The sequence below is a fragment of the Heptranchias perlo genome, unplaced genomic scaffold (assembly GCF_035084215.1).
Source record: "Heptranchias perlo isolate sHepPer1 unplaced genomic scaffold, sHepPer1.hap1 HAP1_SCAFFOLD_49, whole genome shotgun sequence".
Taxonomy (NCBI): domain Eukaryota; kingdom Metazoa; phylum Chordata; class Chondrichthyes; order Hexanchiformes; family Hexanchidae; genus Heptranchias; species Heptranchias perlo.
In genome coordinates this window covers 5,624,332-5,643,344 of record NW_027139505.1, presented here as the reverse complement: position 1 = coordinate 5,643,344, position 19,013 = coordinate 5,624,332, and the positions used below count along the sequence as shown (strand labels likewise).

The 19,013-nt window shown below is 42.4% G+C and overlaps 1 long non-coding RNA gene across 1 annotated transcript; it reads right to left on the bottom strand.

The window, feature by feature from the left end:
- Positions 1-12,431: 12,431 nt before the first annotated feature.
- LOC137313900 (uncharacterized) lies at positions 12,432-14,316 on the bottom strand. Its single transcript, XR_010961116.1, has 2 exons — positions 14,061-14,316; positions 12,432-12,729 (listed from the first exon to the last, which is right to left on the bottom strand). It is a non-coding gene; the product is annotated as an uncharacterized lncRNA (long non-coding RNA).
- Between the last annotated feature and the right edge of the window lie 4,697 nt (positions 14,317-19,013).

Genomic DNA, 19,013 nt, shown 5'->3' with positions numbered 1-19,013 from the left:
AGTGCCTCTATGTCAGTTTTATAATATGGAGACCAGAACTGTTCACAATAATCCAAGTGTGGCCGAACCGGGGTTCTGTACAAATTTAACTTAACTTCTCTGCTTTACAAGTCTGTCCTTCGAGAACAAACTCAGTGCTTGATTTGCTGTTTTATGGCCGTATTAACCTGCATCGCTACAGCTAGTGATTTCTATATCTGTACCACCAGAACCCTCTGCTCCTCGATCCTATTTAGACACTTATTATCCAAGCAGTATGTGGCCCTCTTTTACCAACCAAAATATAATACCTCACAATCATTAGATACAGAGAAGGCATTTCCTCTGATGGAGGAGTCCAGAACAAAGAGGCACAATATTAAAATTAGCGCTCGGCCGTTCAGGAGTGAAATAGTGACGCACTTTTTCGCACAAAGTTTACTGGAAATGTGGAATTCCTTCCTCCGATAGGTTATGGATTTTGGGTCAACTCAAATTTTGAAGACTGAAAGCGGCAGATTTTATTCAGGTAAGGTTATCAAGCCAAATGGATAAAGGGCAGGTAAATCGAATCCAGGTGCAGAGCAGCCATAATCTAATTAAATGGGAGAACAGATTCGAGGGGCTGAATGGCCTACTCCTGTTCCTATGTTCGCATATGTGCTGGATTATGAATTCCAGCATTTGGTGAATGTGAAGGTTAACCATAGATTCTGCACAATGGCATCATCACTGGATGGTTTGCACCTTGCCTTTAAATGGGTGTATTGCAGTATGACAGTTCGTACAGCACAGGAGAGTCCATTCTGCCCTTGATGCCTGTGCTGGCTCTTTGAAAGAGCTATCCAATTAGACCCTTTATCCTGCTCTATCCCCATATACTTTATATAAAAAGATTAGTTATGGACCCTACTACCTGTTGGTAATCTCACTAGCAACCTTTGAAATAAAAGTTAGCATTGGACCCTCCCACCTTTTGATAATTTCCGTGGTAACTTTCCATATGAACATTAATGATGGGCCCTCCTCCATGTTGTTAATTTCATAAGTTACTTTTTATTTAAGTTTTAGTAATGGACCCTCATACCAGTTGGTAAATGGAGTTGTTACTTTTTATATAAAGATTAATATGGACTCTTCTACCTGTTGGTAATTTGAGCAGTTACTTTTTATATAAAAAATTGTGATGGACCCTCCTCTCTGTTGGTAATTTCAGTCGTTACTTTTTTTATAAAGATTAGTGATGGACCCTCCTTCCTATTGGTAATTCCAGTTGTTACTTTTTATATATAGATTAGTAATGGACCCTCCTTCCTATTGGTAATTCCAGTTGAAACTTTTGTATAAAAATAGTGATGGACACTCCTACCTGTTGGTAATCTTGGTGGTTACTTTTTATATAACGTTTATTGTTGGACCCGCTTCCGTATTGGTAATTTCAGTGGTTACCTTTTATTTAAAGATGAGTGATGGACCTTCCTAACGGTTGGTAATTTTTGTGTTTACTTTCGATAAAAAAATCAATGATGGACCCTCTACCTGTTGGTAAATGCAATAGTTACTTTTTTATATAAAAAATAATGTTGGTAATTTCAGTAATTACTTTTTATATAAAGATTAGTGATGGACCATCCTCCCTGTTGGTAATGTAAGTGGTTACTGTTTATATAAAGATTAGTGATGGGGCCCTCTTACCTGTCGGTAATTTCAGTAATTAGTTTTAATATAAAGATTAGTGATGGACCCTCCTACCTGTTGGTAAATTGAGTTGTTACTTTTTATGGAAAGATTAGTGATGGACTCTCCTCCCTGTTGGTAATTTCAGTGGTTACTTTTGATATAAAGATTAGTAATGGGGCTACCGACTGCTGGTAAATTGAGTTGTTTTTTTTAATTTAAAGTTTTGTGATCGGACCCTCCGAACTGTTGATATTAAAAGTAACATCTCAAGTTATCAAGATTAACGATCAGGAAGCACCGATCTGTGTGAAAGATGGTGGGAGCGGCCTCTCTTTCTTCAATTGAGCCAGTTTAACAAATAACATCCTCAATAAAATATTTAAGAGAAAACAGAAGTCCCTGCTCCATTCTCCCATCTCATTCGCATTAAACGAAATAATTATAATTAATCAGGCACAAGTGTTCGCTCCGACGTTGCTCCTATCCTGTGATTGGATCACGTTCAATCCTGGCCTCGGGTAACCATAGGCTGATTTTCCAGGTGCCAGGCAGAGAGCAATAATCGGCCATTGCGAATGTGTTAACCCTTTCCTGAGCTGAACTGTGTGTTCGATCACTCTTTGATCAGTTCAATAAATTGCACCGGGCACAAAACAACTCAGTGAGTAAAAAGAGCCAGTGTTACAGTTAAAAATAAATGCAAATAGAGTGAGAACGGACAGTTTCGCACCCCTGTTTACTGAATTTGAAATTCTAACATGGGGTGGAGGCACCGCTGGAGTGGGATGGTGCCAGTCTCCAGAGTTCGTGTTCAGGCTTTCTGTCCTGGAACCGCTTTAAAATGTGTCTGTGGGGAGATTGGTGGGGTCCATGAAGGGATAAGCCCTGAAATTCGCTGTGTGAAATACCGGGCCTTCAGTCTGTGTCTGAGCGAACAATTAGTGAATTGTTCCATCCGCGAGGAATAGAGAGCTCCCGACGCCAGGGAACATATCTGACCGCGGGAAATCGGCTTTTGAAAAGAGGAAGGGGCAGAAAAAGTTCATTAAAAAACAAATTGACACTATATTAACCTTACCTTGATTCCGCAAGTATTTTCCGTCCCGCAATGTCCGTGTAGATTTTCAAATTATATCCTTGTAATCAATCGAGCACACGTTCTTTGCTTCATTTTAGCAGTTCACAACTTGGGAATTTGATCTGATCCTTGTTATGTGAGATTCAGAGCTCCGCCCTCCGTGAAAGTTGCTGTCAGACATCAGGATGAATTTCAACACAAACATTCCTCATTCGTTTCAGAACAGGGAGCGGCCTTTCTGGTTGAATCAAATCTAACCAAGTTGACAATTCGCTGCAAAGTCAATTGTGAACAAAGTCAGTTTTAAATTTTACTTTTTCTCATCTTGTTCCAGGGAAGTTCAGTAAAACAGATACTTTGTTCGAAATAAATTGTTATATTTGCATCAGGGACATTGTTTACTGAAGATCCATCGATTTTCTAATGTTTGCGCTTCAACACTGGGGTCAAGAGCCAGTGTTTCGTCAGTGAGCTGAGGAGAGGCTGTTTCTGCAAGAGAGGACATTAACCATTTAACCGCCGAATTAAACGATCGTTGAGCATCAATCACCTCATTCACTGGGGTAATGAGTACTGACTTTCAACAGTTAAATTGATCACAGTAATTATTCAGCAGATACACCAGTTACGTTGTTAAATCCGGAATGGACCATTCCTGGTGTAAAGATTGGATTGCCCTCATGTTGAGGGGTTCACAGACAGTAATAAATAGCCCCTCCCCGGGTTGGAAGTTTCCGAAGAGAGAAAGTGTTTGATGATAAATTGTGGTGATAATTCCGAGGGACGGATTGTTGTGATCAATCCCAGGGACAGATTGTGGTGATAATTCCGAGGGACGGATTGTTGTGATCAATCCCAGAAACAGATTGTGGTGATAATTCCGAGGGACGGATTGTTGTGATCAATAAAAGGGACTGATTGTGGTGATAATTCAGAGGGGCGGATTGTTGTGATCAATCCCAGGAACAGATTGTGGTGATGATTCCGAGTGGCGGATTGTTGTGATCAATCCCAGGTATAGATTGCGATATTTCCCCCTTTCTCACTAATTCCTCTCTTGTTTTTTGACCAGGATTGAGGATTCATTCGGGCCGGAGACACAGCCTGAAGCGGAGGAAAAAAACAATCCCCAACATTTATCTTCATGTGAATTATATAGAACGTGCAGCACAGAAACAGGTCATTCGGCAGAAAAGCTCCATGTTCCACACGAACCTCCTCCCTTCATCTACCCCTATCAGCATATCCCTCTATTCCTTTCGCCTCAATGACTTTATTCAGCTTCCTTTAAATGCTAGTCGCCTCAACTACTCCTTGTGGTAGCGAGTTCCACATTCCAACCACTGTCTGGCTAAAGACATTCCTGTTGAATTCCATATTATATTTATTAGTGACTATCTTATATTTATGGTCCCGAGTTATGGTTTCATCTTCTCTCCGACCACCCTAACCCTTAGATAATCTTAAAGATCTCTCACAGTCCACCACTCCATCTTCCTTTTGCAAGGGAAAAAAGCCCCATGTTGCTCAATCTTTCCTGATAGGTATAACTTCTCAGTTCTGGTGTTGTCCGAGTAGTTATTTTTTGCACTTTTTCCAGTGCCTCTATGTCATTTTTATAATATGGAGACCAGAACTGTTCACAATAATCCAAGTGCGGCCTAACCGGGGTTCTGCACAAATTAAACTTAACTTCTCTGCTTCACAAGTCTGTCCTTCGAGAAAATACTGAGTGCTTGATTTTCTATTTTATGGCCTTATTAACCTGCATCGCTACAGCTAGTGATTTCTATATCAGCACCACCAGAACCCTGTGCTCCTCTATCCTATTTAGACACTTATTATCCAAGCAGTATGTGGCCCTTTTTTACCAACCAAAATATAATACCTCACACTCATTAGATACAGAGAAGGCATTTCCTCTGATGGAGGAGTCCAGATCAAAGAGACACAATATTAAAATTAGCGCTCGGCCGTTCAGGAGTGAAATAGTGACGCACTTTTTCACACAAAGTTTAATGGAAATGTGGAATTCCTTCCTCCGATACGTTATGGATTCTGGATCAACTGAAATTTTGAAGACTGAAAGAGGCAGATTTTTTTCGGTAAGGATATCAAGCGAAATGTATAAAGTGCAGGTGAATATAATTCAGGTACACAACAGCCATGATCTGATTAAATGGGAGAACAGATTCGAGGGGCTGAATGGCCTCCTTCTGTTCCTATGTTCCCAGATGTGCAGGATTATGAATTCCAGCATTTGGTGAAAGTGACGGTTCACCATAGAATCTGTCCAATGGCATCAGCACTGGATGGTTTCTACGTTGCCTTTAAATGGGTGTATCGCAGTTTCATAGTAGGTACAGCAAAGGAGGAGTCCATTCGGCCCATGATGCCTGTGCTGGCTCTTTGAAAGAGCTATCCAATTAGTCCCTTTCCCCTGCTCTTTCCCCATTGCCCTGTAAATTTTCCATTCAAGTTTTTATCCAATTCCCATTTGAAAATTACAAGTGAATCTCTCTTTTTGCCCCTCTTATTCCCTTTTCTTTCGTTATCCTCTGTTCTATCTGTATTCAGCCTGGTTCTCAACTGTATTATGAACCTTACGTTCGTCATAAGCCTCCGTTTCCTGTTTCCTTTTAACCTCTATCCCTTTAGTCATCCAGGGAAGTCTAGCTTTGGGTGGCTTTCCTTCCTCCTTGGACGGATGTGTCCACACTGTACCCGAACCAAATGGGCAGTGAATGGCTGGTTTTATTTAAGGCTGAGCTCCATCTGTTCTTTATTTTTCTTATTCGTTCATGGGATGTGGGCGTCGCTGGCAGGGCCAGCATTTATTGCCCATCCCTAATTGCCCTTGAGAAGGTGGTGGTGAGCCGCCTTCTTGAACTGCTGCAGTCCGTGTGGTGAACTTTGCAGAATTCCAGGGGAGTAAAGATCAGATAATCGTTGCGAGAGAATCGAAGGTAAAGTTTGTTAAATATAGTTTGGTAAACACACCCACTGTTCCACCCTGTGTCCAGTCAGAATTAAACAGTGATACCCTGAAACCAATCTCCGATTTTATTTCGGGGACGGTTAAAAGTTCAGTGCAAGAGATTCTGTATCTCCATATTTTAAATACTAATTCCTGAATTTGATGCTTTTTGTATCTGCCGAGATGCCAACCTGATGTGTTCAGGATTCTGGATGGCAATTCACCACCAAACCGCACCCCCCGCCCCCCCCCCCCCCCGAAAAATCACGTTATCATAATAATCTTGTTCAGTCGACGAACAGTGAGACAGGTCAGGACATCGCACTCTCTGGCGCCGTTTCGGAGTCTCCGCCTCTGCCGGGCGAGTCACAGCAGTTCTCCCGCACCCACCTGGCAGGACAAGGCAACACTTGTACAGAAGGTTGTTTTTTTCAATATGTGAGTTTGACAGTGCAGTCCTTCTAACTGATCTGCTTTAACCGCAGCAATACACAAACACAGCCTGCCGGCTCCGGACATTTTATGAGTGCAGTTTTAAACAACTCTTCTACCGGATTGTGCCGAGATTGCCTGCATTTATCCGGTCCTGAGGGAGTAGATTATGGCCTGGATTGTTCCTGTCCGGCATTAATTTCCTTTCATTCCTGGCGTCACTTGGTAATGCTTTATTTATGTAACAATATCAGGAGAGACTGAACAGGCTGTGGCTCTTTTTCTATTGGGGAGAAGACTGATAGATGAACTGATAGATGTTTTTTTTATATTCGGAAGGGGTTCCTTAGGGTAGACCTGGAGAGCACGTTTCACCTCGAGGGCAGTCCAAAACTAGAGGCCATGAATTTAAAATAGTTACTGATGAAACCAAGATAGTATTCAGGAGAGATATCTTACTCAGAGAGTGGTGAGAATGTGCAACTCGCTACAACATGGAATGGTTCAGTCGAAAAGTGCAGGTGCATTTAAGGGGAAGTTCGATAAATACATGAGGGGGCTAGCAATAGAAATATAAGTTGATATGGTGCGATGAAGTAGTGTGGGAGAACGCTCGTGTGGAGCATAAATCCAGGCACAGATCTGTTGGGCAAAGTGGGCTGTTCCTGAGCTGTACAATTCTATGTAATTGAGTGACTATTTGTATTACACCAGCTCTTTCATCAACGCAGATAGTGACATTAATATTAAACATATATTGAGCAGGGATACTGTCAGAAAATCAACCCTATATTGAGCAGAGATACTGTCAGTAATAACAGCGCTATATTGAGCCCGGATACAGTCAGTAATATCAGCGCGATAATCATTACAGATACTGTCAATAATATTAGCTCTATAATCAGTACAGATACTGTCAGTAATATCAGCTCTATAATAAGTGCAGATACTGTCAATAATATCAGCTCTTTTATCAGCACAGATACTGCCAGTAGAGCAGCTCGACAAGCAACACAGATACGGTCAGTAAAATATAATGGAAAATCAGCAAAAATACTGCTATTAATGGCAGCTCTATAATCCGCCCATAAACTATAGAAATAGAAGCTCTATAATCGTTACAGATAATGTCATTCATAACAGCTCTATATTCAGAACAGATACTGTCAGTAAGAACAGCTCTACAAGCAACAATGACACTGTCAGTGATGTCAGCTGTATAATCATCGTAGACGTTGTCAGTAATATCAGCTCTGTAATCAGTACAGATAATGCCGGTAATGTCAAATCTATAATCAGTACGGATACTGTCAGTAGTATCAACAATGTAAACAATAAATCCCCGCACTTTTCTTGCAGTATACAGCCAGCAGCTGTCAATCATAATTTCGCCCGTACCGGAGGGAATTACCGGGGAATTCAATGCACAATCCAGAAGGCTGCTGCTTGTCCAACTGATTTATGAGAGTGCAATCTCCATTTGCTCAAATTTTGTCATCGGACGTTGATTTTCAAAGCTGCCGTTGATTTCACAGGTTGCTGAGAATAATGCTTTTAATGCAGCTGCGTTTTATCTGAGCATTTCTTCATCTTGCAACATTCAGTTAATGCAAAATAAACACAAGGCCGAGTTCAATATCCGGTGCAGGAATCAGTTGTTCGGCACTTTGGGTAATGCGTCCAATCGAGCTCCCCGTCCACTCTCCGCCCCTCCCCGACCACCTGGAGCTGTCGGCGCAGCTTTAAATTCAGCTTCCCCGTCTGTTACAGCAAAAAGGAGACTTTCGGCGGAGCTGAGATCTGCTCCTCGGTCCGAGTCCGTTGCAAAAGAAACAGGTAGAGAAAGTCCTCAGCGCACTTTGTTTTGCTTTGAATGGGGGTTTGAAACATCAAACTCGATTCCCAGCCCAGATTCTTCCGTTTCAGACAATGAATCTCATGAACAACTGTAACCTGCTAAAAGAAAAACCACTCACCTTCAAAGCAATGACTGTTCAGAGACCTCTGCAAGTGAATGTCAAATGGAAACAACATTAACTCTGAGAGAGTAAAGTGACACAAATTAAAACAAAAGGAAAGATGCAGTGACACAAGGGAGGGATACCAAAGAATTCTACAAAAAAGTAGAACATAGGCCTAAAACATCTGTAATCTTTGCAACAATGTATAACGTATGCCTGAAACATCTGTAATTTCTGCAACATTCTGTAACATAGGCCGGAAACCTCTCTAATCTCGAAAACAATGAATAACATGGGCCTGAAACGTGTCTAATCTCAACAACAATGTAGAACCGAAACATTTCTAATATCTACCACCATGCATAAAATAGGCATGAAGCATCTCTACCGTTTACAATAATGTATTTAGAAGAATGAGAGGTGACCTCATTGAAACATATAAGATTCTAAGAGGGTTTAACAGGGTCGATGCTGAGAGGATGTTTCCCCTGTCTGGAGTGTCTGGAACTACTGGACAGAGGCTGAGGATCAGGGGTCAGACATTTCGGACTGAGATGAGGAGGAATTTCATTACTCAGGGGCTCATTAATGTTTGGGATTCTCCACCCAGCGGGCGGTGGATTCGCTGTCGCTGAATATATGCAAGGCTGAGATTAATAGATTTTTGGACTCTAAAGGAATCAAGAGATATGGGGAAAGAGCGTGAGAGGGGAGTTGCGGTAAACGATCAGCCATGGTCTTATTGAATGGTGGACCAGGCTTGACGTGCTGTTTGTCCTTCTCCTGCTCCTATTTCATTCTAACATACATCTGAAATATCTGTCATATTTAAAACACTGCAAAAATTAGGCCTGCGACACCTCTAATCTCCAAAACATTGTATAAAATAGATTTGACACTACTCCAACCTCTGCGACAATGTCTAAAAAAGTCCAGAAACATCCCGAGCCTCTAAAGCAATCTATAAATTAGGCCTGAAACATCTCGAACCTCTGCTACAATAACTGATATCGGCCTGAAACATCTCTAATCTCTACAGCAATGTATAACTTTGTCCTGAAATATCTAGAACCACTGTTGCAATATCTAAAATAGGCCTGAAACATCTCAAATCTGTACAACAATGTATAAAATAGGCCTGAAACCGATAATAGGCCTGAAATAGGCCTGAAAATCCTCGAACCTCTGCTACAATGTCTAATATAGGCAATGTGTATTAGAGACGATAAAGCGGCTGAAGCAGAAAGCCCGAGAGTGGAGCGAAGGCGAGACACAGTTGGAGTCAACTCACCACAGGCAGAAATTGAAAGTGTGATAGGTCAGCAGGTCGGTGATTGGTTGGTGACTATTACTTTTTTTACTTTCATTCTCTTAGGGCAGGGGCTTAACTAAGAACTTAAATCAATCGATTCAACGATATAAATTAATGAGTAAATAAAACTAAGAATAGCTAGAGATTAAAGGCATGATAAGGTATATGAATAATTTCGGGTTCGACAAGCAATGACGGGGCAAGTGGTGTGTGGTAATTACAGCATGTGGGAGTTGGTGGAGAGCTGCATGATACCCAGAAACCACATCTGCAGTAAGTGTCTGCAGCTGGAGGAGCTTCAGCTCAGGGTTGTTGAGCTGGAGTCCGAGCTGCAGACTTTACGATGCTTCATGTGGGGGGAGAGTTACCCGAACACTTTGATCCAGGAAGCAGTCGCACCCCATAGATTAGGTAGTAGTTTAGATTCATTCAGTGTTCAGGGAAAGATGTTGTGACTGCGAGTGAGGCAGACATGTAGATCCAAGTTCTAGTGATGGAGGAGACTCAGCCCTTTACCTTGTCTAACAGGCATGAAGTACTTGGTACATGTATGGATGAGAGCAAGGCCTCAGGGAAGATGGGCCAACTGACCACGGCACTGTGGTACAGGAGGCCATTCAAGTGGGAGGAGTAAAAAGGATTATGGTAGTGATAGTTGACAATATAGTCAGGGTGATATATATTATTTCGTGCAGCCGCGACCGCGAGTCCCGAAGGCTGTGTTGCCAGCCCGGTGCCAGGGTTAAGGATATTTCCTCAAGGCTGGAAAATAACTTGGAGCATGAGGGGGAGCATCCAGTTGTCGTGATCCACGTAGCAACCAACGACATAGGTAGGACTAAGGATGAGGTTTGCTGAGACAGTTTGAGGAGCTAGGGTCTAAATTAATAAGCAGAACCTCAAAGGGAATAATCTCTGGAATGCTACCTAAGCCACATCCAAGTTGTTATCGGGACAGACAGATAAGAGAGTTAAATGCGTGGCTCAAAGAGCGGTGTGAGAGGAAGGAGTTTCCTTTCTTGAGGCACTGGCACCAGTACTGGGGAAAGAGGGAGCTGTTCCGACGGGACGAGCTACACTTGAACTGGACTGGGACCAGCGTCCTGACGATTCGAACAACTGGGGCTGTAGATCGGGCTTTAAACTAAAAAGGGGGAGGGATCAGGTCAAGGGAAATTTAGAAATCTAATTCGAAAAGTTAAGACCATAGAACAGTGTAGTGACTTTGGGAATGATAAGCAGAGTGTTGCAGGAAGGGACAGAGTTTACGAATAATAGTGCAACAACAAGTAAGGTCAAAGCAGGAAAAATGGTAAAAAGGCAAAATTAAAGGTTCTTTATCTGAATGCATGGAGAACTCGTAACACGATAGATGAATTACTTGCACAAATTGAGATAAATGGGTTTGACCTAATAGACATTGCAGAGACATGTTTGCAAAATGACCAAGGTTGGAAACGAAACATTCCAGGGTACGTGACATTTTGAAAAGACAGGAAGAATGAAAAAGGAGAGGGTGTGTAGCCCTAATAATAAAGGATGACATTTGGACAGTGGTGATGAAGGATCTTGCCTCAGAAGATCAGGAAGTAGAATCAATATGCGTGGAAAATAACAAGAGGCAGAAAACGCTGGTGGGAATAGTTTTTCGGCCCTCTCGTAGTCTCATTCCCGTTGGACAGAGTATTAATCATGAAATAATGGGAGCGTGCAACAAAGGAAATGCAATAATCATGGGCGACTTCAATCTGCATCTTGACTGGGCAAATCAAATAGGCAAAGGTAGTTTGGAAGAAGAGTTCACGGATTGTATTCGAGATAGTTTCCTCGAGCAATACGTCATGGAACCAATCAGCGACCAGGCTATTTTAGACGTGTATCATGTAATGCGACAGGGTTAATTTGTAATCTCGCAGTAAAAGAACCTCTGTGGATGAGTGATCATTATATGGGAGAATTCCATATTGAGTTTGAAAGTAACGTTCTGAAGTCAGAAACTGGAGACTTAAACTAAAATAAAGCCAATTACATAGTTATGAGGTGCGAGTTGTCAAAGTTAGATTGGGAAATTAACATGATGGGAGCAAATAGATTATGAAAGTAAACTAGCAAGAAATATAAACACAGATTATAAGAGCTTTACAAGTATGTAAAAAAGAAGAGAGCAGCAAAAGTAATTGTGGGTTCCTTCGAGGCTGCGACAGAAGAAATGAGTCAAAGAGCGAATGAGTGAGAGAAACGAGACTGAGGGATTCAGACAGAGGCAGAGATGGCTTGGGAAGCAAAGACATTTTTTTATTCCTGCGTCCCTTTTAAGTTCAATATTTCTTGTATTATTTATTCTTCTATAATAAGCGCGCTGTTGGATTATGATCACTGACCTTAAAGCAATAACATTTTATTCATCACGTAGTGGTTTTGAGAGAGTTAGTGATGTCAGAGCAGGTTGATCCAGCAGTACCGAGTTATACTGACTGCTTCACATGGGTCTCTGGTCAATCTCTCTCCACACAGTTCCTTCACACAGTCCCAGCGCAGGTACAGCACGGATTAGATCCAGAGTAAATCTCCAACTGCACTGTCCGGTCAAACACCACCAGGTCAGGCACAATACGAGTTAAATACCGAGTAAAGCTCCCTCTCCCCTGTCCCATCAAACATTCCCAGGGCAGGTACAACATGAGTTAGATGCAGAGAAAAGCTCCTTCTTAAATATTCCATCAAACAGTCTGCTGGGCATGATGCAAAGTAAGTCTCCTTGCAATCTGCCTGAAAAAAAACCGTTGAAGTGAGATATTTTGAACCTCGAATGGTCTGAGTGCTGACTCTCTGGGAGACTTGTCTTATCTCAGTACCTTTCTGAATGTGTTATTAGGCACTTTCAGAGATTCCCTGATGTGGTCTCCTCTTCCCATTACCTGCGATTCCCACGTCTTCTCCCAGCCCCATTATAGTCTGAACATCCTGGGACACAATGATCCCAAAGAAAAAGAAGAAACGGATACGAAACAGTGATCAATGCAGTGAGTTTTATTTCTGAGTACAGCCCATTATTCAGACAGCAATAATACAGGGTCAGGGGGTTATGGGACCTGGACAATCAAACAGAGCCTGCATCCCGTGGACGAAGGTTTCATTCAGTGAGAACTTGCAGATCTCGGGCTGGTTAGATTCCATCACTGGATCTTTAACTATTTCAGACTGCAACAATACCATCCACTGGGGCAGTATATCCTCAGAGTCTCCTCGTTTGTGTCACAGGGGCCGTCATGACACTTTGCTCCAAACCAGCTGCAGATGTCCAATGGCGCTAAAATCCAAAAAGTAGACTTAATTGATTGATCGTAATGGACACAAAGGGAGGGAGAACAATGTGAAAACATGAAGCTGAGTCTGTCCGTGTTACTGGGACCGACTCTGGACCACACATAAACCTCAGCTCATTTGTACTTCATTAAACCTCACACTGACCATTCCCCGGCCTGCAGAGTCCCAACCTTTGTTCTCAAGGGCAGCCCAATAGTTTTTCCACAGAATGGAGCCCACTATTCCCGCTATCGGAGACTCAGGACAAAGAAATGAAAGATTTGACATTTATATAGAGCCTTTCCCGTCAACAGAAGGGCCCAAAGTGTTTCACAGACAAAGGATTATTTCTCAAGTGCCGACACTATTTTGTAGCCAAATGGCTCACAACAAAGTCCCAAAAACAGCAAATGAGACTTGACACTGTGGGGAGTTTCTTGTTCTGTTAGTTGAGTGAGTGATGTTGGTCCAAGACACCAGGAGAGCTAACAGCTCTTTAAATAATGCCACCAAATGTTTCTTGCCCCATGAACATGTCGACAGGGTCTCCGTTTCATGCTTCATCCAAAAGTTGACACCTCCAAGAGTGCAGCACTCCCCCAGTGCTGGGCTGTATGTACTGCAGTATGACATCAAACCACAACTTGTTCACTCAACTCCCAACTGAGGCAAACTGACACCCGGCGACTGAAAAATGATAGTTTCACCGCTTGACTCCTCCACTTAGTTCTTGTCCTCATATTCTGATCACTATGAACGCTGCAGAATTATTAGGATTCAGAAACCTGTTTTGAAACACTTTTGATCCAATCCCCTCCCCTCATGTTATGAAAAGCTGACTCATGTCTTCAGACCAGTTCCACAGACGCCTCCAGTATCGCTCCCAATTCACCATTCTTCACCTGTGGGTCTGAGCAGTGAGTGTGGGGGAAAGGGGCTGAAGGAGTTCCTGATCCCGTTCGCACTCCAACACTTTGTAGCAGGTCGCACTGGTCGGGAGCAGGAACAGTGAGTTTCCGTCGTACCTGGGAACTGAGGCCAATTACAGACCCTCCCAAACAATTAATGCTTCGGCTGAGATCCACTAACTTGGCACCGGCCAGTAATTTGTGCTTTAATTCGTGTTCTGTTTGGATCATCACAAAACACCCACCATTCCCACTACTCGCTGTGGTACCGATTAAACAATCGGTGGAATACCCGTGGAACTGGATCAGGTTACATTCTTCAATCATTCTGACAATAATATTCATTTAACCAATCAAACCGTGAGCTTCAGTCAAAGAACAAATTAGTTCAAACAAAACTTGGTGCTGAGAGATCAGAGAAACCTACCTCCGTTCGATCCTGGAATTTTGTAACCTCCACTGATCCACCATGGAGCAGTGATGGACTGAGTCAGCACCAGGACTCCAAATGCCAAGAGCAGGACTTTCATCATCTTCCGCTGAGTTCCTCAGAGTCAGGATCAGACAGCTGGAGTACAAAAGTTATGTATCGACACTCAGAAAGTTTGCTGTATTTATAATCACATACACAGTGAGGGATTCTCTAAAAATATACGGAGAAAATGCATTTCCCTTCTGTGTGACCGTGAATCAGTTGGCAGCTTGCCACAGTTGGCAGTTCTCTATCTTTCAGATCACAAGTTTGTGTTTTTGGCTCCACTTCAGGTTTTAAAACATGAGCTCATCTGACAGGATGTGCCACGCACACAAGCAGGACATTTAACCCTTAACTCCACCCGAAGTCTCTGAAAATATCCTGTGAAAAGTTGTTTGCTTTCTATGTGACCGTTGATCAGCTGGCAGCTGGACTAAGTTGGCAGTTCTCTATCTACCAGATCACAAGATTGTGAGCTGTGGCCCAACTAATAGGCTTAACATGTGAGTTCAGGTGACAGAATGTGACCGGTACACGAACACGACATTTAACCCATCAACTCCAACTACAGTATTCTCTCCATGTGAAGTATATATATATAACCCGTCGCTCCTGCTCCCTCCACTTGCTCGATAGTATTTCGGAGTCTGATCTCTGTTCCACCGGTAAACAGACACAGAATGTTGCGGGACTGACTGCACATCGCTTTTAAACGGACACAGAATGACCCGGGAATGACAAAACACTACTTTTAAACAGACACAGAATGACCCGGGACTGACTGCGGATCCCTTTTAAACAGACACAGAATGATCCGGGACTGACTGCACATCCCTTCTATGCCGACACTGAATGATCCGGGACTGACAGCAAACCATTTCAAACAGGGACAGAATGATGCGGGACTGATAGCACACCCCTTTTAAACGGGGACAGAATGATGAGGGACTGACAGCACATCCCTTTTAAACAGTCACAGAATGATCCGGGAATGACAGTACACCCCTTTTAAACAAACAGAAACTGGATAAATCACCAGGGCCTAATGAAATGTATTCCATGCTGTTAAAAGAAACCCGTGAGGAAATATCGGAGACTTTAACAATCATTTTCCAAACTTTACTGGATCCAGGCCGAGTGCCGGAGTATTGGAGGACTGCTAACATTGTCCCGTTGTTTAAAAAGGGAGCGATGAATCGGCCGATTATTACAGGCTAATCAGCCTAACCTCAGTGGTTGGCAAAATATTGTTATCAATTCTGAGGGACGGGATAAACTGTCACTTCGAAAGGAATGGACGAATCAAGGACAGTCAGCATGGATTTGTTCAGGTGACGTCGTGTCTGACTAACTTGATGGAATGTTTCGATGAGGTGACAAGGAGGATCGATGAGAGCAGCGCAATTGATGTCGTCCACATGGATTTGAGCAAGGCTTTTGACAAGGTCCCACATGACAAGTTGGTCAAAAAAGTAAAGGCCCATGGGATCAAAGGGAATGTGGCAAATTGGATCCAAAGTTGGCTCAGTGGCAGGAAGCAAAGTGTCATGATCGACGGGTGTTTTTGCGACTTGAACGCTGTTTCCAGTGTGGTGCCAGTGGGCTCAGTACGAGGCCCTTTGCTTTTGGTGGTATACATTTACGATTTGGACTGAAACGTAGTGGTCATGACAAAGGAATTTGCAGATGACACAAAGATAGGCCGTGTGGTTGATAGTGAGGAGGAAAGCTGTCGACTGCAGAAAGATACCAAATGGCAAATGGAATATAATCTGGAGAAGTGTGAGGAAATGCATTTGGGGAGAGCAAACAAGGCAAGGGAATAGACAATTAATGAAAGGATACTGCGAGGTATAGAGGAAGTGAGGGACCTTGGGGTACATGTCCACAGATCCCGGAAGGTAGCAGGCCATGCAGATAAGGTGGTTAAGAATGCATACGGGATACTTTCCTTTATTAGCTGAAGCATAGAATTTAAAAGCCGTGATGTTATGCTGGAAGTGCACAAAACGCAAGTTAGGCCGCAGCTTAAGTACTGCGCACAATTCTGGTTCCCACATTACAGGAAGGATGTAATTGCACTGGAGAGGTTCCAGAGGAGATTTACGAGGATGTTGCCAGGACTGGAGAATTTTAGCTGTGATGACAGATTGGATAGGCTGGGGTTGTTTTCATTGGAACAGAGGTCGCTGAGGGGTGATTTCTTTGAGGTGTACAAAGTTCTGAGTGTCCGAGATAAAGTGGATAGGAAGGACCTAATTCCCTGAGTGGAGGGGTGAATTACCGGGAGGCATCAATTTCAAGTGATTGGTAGAAGGAGTTGAGCGGAAATGAGGATTATTTTTTCACCCAGAGTTTGGGGGAATCTGGAATTCACTGCCCGAGAGGGTGATGGAGGCAGAAACCCTCAGCTCATTTAAAAAAGACCCGGATGTGCACCTGAAGAACCTTGACCTTCAGAGCGACAGACGAAATGCGGAACATGGGATTCGGCTGGGTGGCACGTTTCTCAGACGGCGCAGACACGATGGACCGAATGGCCTCCTTCTGTGCCGCAATTTTCAATGATTCTATGTTTCTATGATTCCAGGAATCTTACAACACCAGGTTATAGTCCAACAAATTTATTTTAAAATCACAAGCTTTCGGAGATTATTCATCTGACGAAGGGGATAATCTCCGAAAGCTTGTGATTTTAAAATAAATTTGTTGGACTATAACCTGGTGTTGTAAGATTCCTTACATTTGTCCACCCCAGTCCATCACCGGCATCTCCACATCTATGATTCTAGACACAGAATGATCTGGGACTGAGAGCATACCCCTTTTAAACAGGCACAGAATGGTTTGGGCTTGACAGCACACTCCTTTTAAACAGGCACAGAATGGATTGGGACTGACAGCACACTCCTTTTAAACAGGCACAAAATGGTTTGGAACTGACAGCACACCCATTTTATACAGGCACAGAATGGATTGGGACGGACAGCATACCCATTTTAAACAGGCACAGAATGGATTGGGATCTGCAGCACACCCCTTTCAAACCGACACAGAATGATCCGGGACTCACAGCGCACAGCTTTTAAACAGGCACAGAATGGTTTGGGACAGACAGCACACCCCTTTTAAACAGACACAGAATGATCCGGGACTGACAGCACACACGTTTTAAACAGGCCCAGAATGATCCCGGATTGATTTATATTACTAACCTGGACTTGAGTATACAGGATATAATTTGAAATTTTGCAGAATAGAAGAAACTCAGAAACGTGGTAAACAATGTAGAGAATAGTAACAGTCTTCAGGAGGAAACAGACAGACTGGTGAAATGGGTCCACCCATGGCAGATGTAATTTAACGCAGAAAAGTATGAAGTGATACAGTTGCTGGATGAATAAGCAGAGGCATTATAAATTTTAAAGGGAGTGCAGGAACAGAGAGATCAGTGGGTATATGTGCACAAGTGGCAGGACAAGTTGAGAAGGTGTAAAACATGTGAGATCCCAGTCTTTATTAATCGAGGCATAGAGTGCAAATGGAGGAAAGATATCAACTGGAGTATTGTGTTTAATTCTGGGCACCGCACTTTAGGGAGGATGTCAAGGCCTTGGAGAAGGTGCAGAACAGTTTTATTAGAATGGTACGAGGGATGAGGGACATCAATTATTTGAAGAGCATGGAGAAGCGACTTTGTTCTCCTTAGAACAGAAAATGTTAAGGGGTGATTTGACAGTATACAAAATCATTAACGGTTTTGATCGAGTAAAGTAGTAGTAACTGTTTCCACTGGCAAACGGAGCGGTAACGAAAGGTCACAGATTAAAGATGATCGGCGAAAGAGGCAGTGAAGACATGAGGAAATATTTTATTCGCAGCGAGTTGTAATGATCTGGAATGTGCTGCCTGAAAGGGTGATGGAAGAAGATTCAATCGTAACTTTCAAAATGGAATTGAGTAAACACTTGAAGCGAAAAAAAAATACAGGGCTATGAGGAAAGAGCCGGGGAATGGGACGAATTGGATAGGCCTTTCAAAGAGCTGTCAAAGGCACGAAACAGCTCTAATCATTGAAAAAATGTGTAACTTTGGCCTGAATCATCGCTAAATTATACAACAATGTGTAACATCGGCCCGAACCATCTCTAGTGTGTCCAACAATGTGTAATATAGGCCTGAAACATGTCTGATGTAAACAACAATGTGTAACATAGGCCTGGAACATCTCAAATGTATACAACAATGTGTAACATAGGCCAGAAGCATATCTAATGTATACAATAATCTGTATTACAGGCCTGAAACATCTATAATATATACAACAATGTGTAACATAGGCATGAAACATCTCTAATATGTACAACAATGTGTAACATAGGCCTGAAACATCTCTAATGTATGCAACAATGCCTAACATGAGCCGGAAACAGCTCTAATCTCTGCAGCAATGTATAACATACGACTGAAACGTAACTAAATTCCACAACAATGGATAATATAGAATTGAGACATCTCTAATCTCTACATCGATATATAGAAACATCTCTAATCTTTAAAAAAATGGTGTTTCATAGCCCAGAAAAAATATATATTCTCTGTAACAATGTAAAAATAGCCTTGAAACAACTTTAATCTGAGCAATGAAGCATAACATGAACCGGAATCGTCTCAAATATTTGCAACAACATAAAAATAGGCCTGAAACATCTCTAATCTCTATAACAATGTATAATACAGCTCTGAAACATCTCTAATCTCTGGAACAATGTATAATACAGGACTGAAACATCTCTAGTCTTTATAACAATGTGCAATACAGGCCTGAAAAATCTCTAATCTCTATAACAATGTATAATATAGGCCTGAAACAACTCTAATCTCTATATCAATGTGTAATACAGG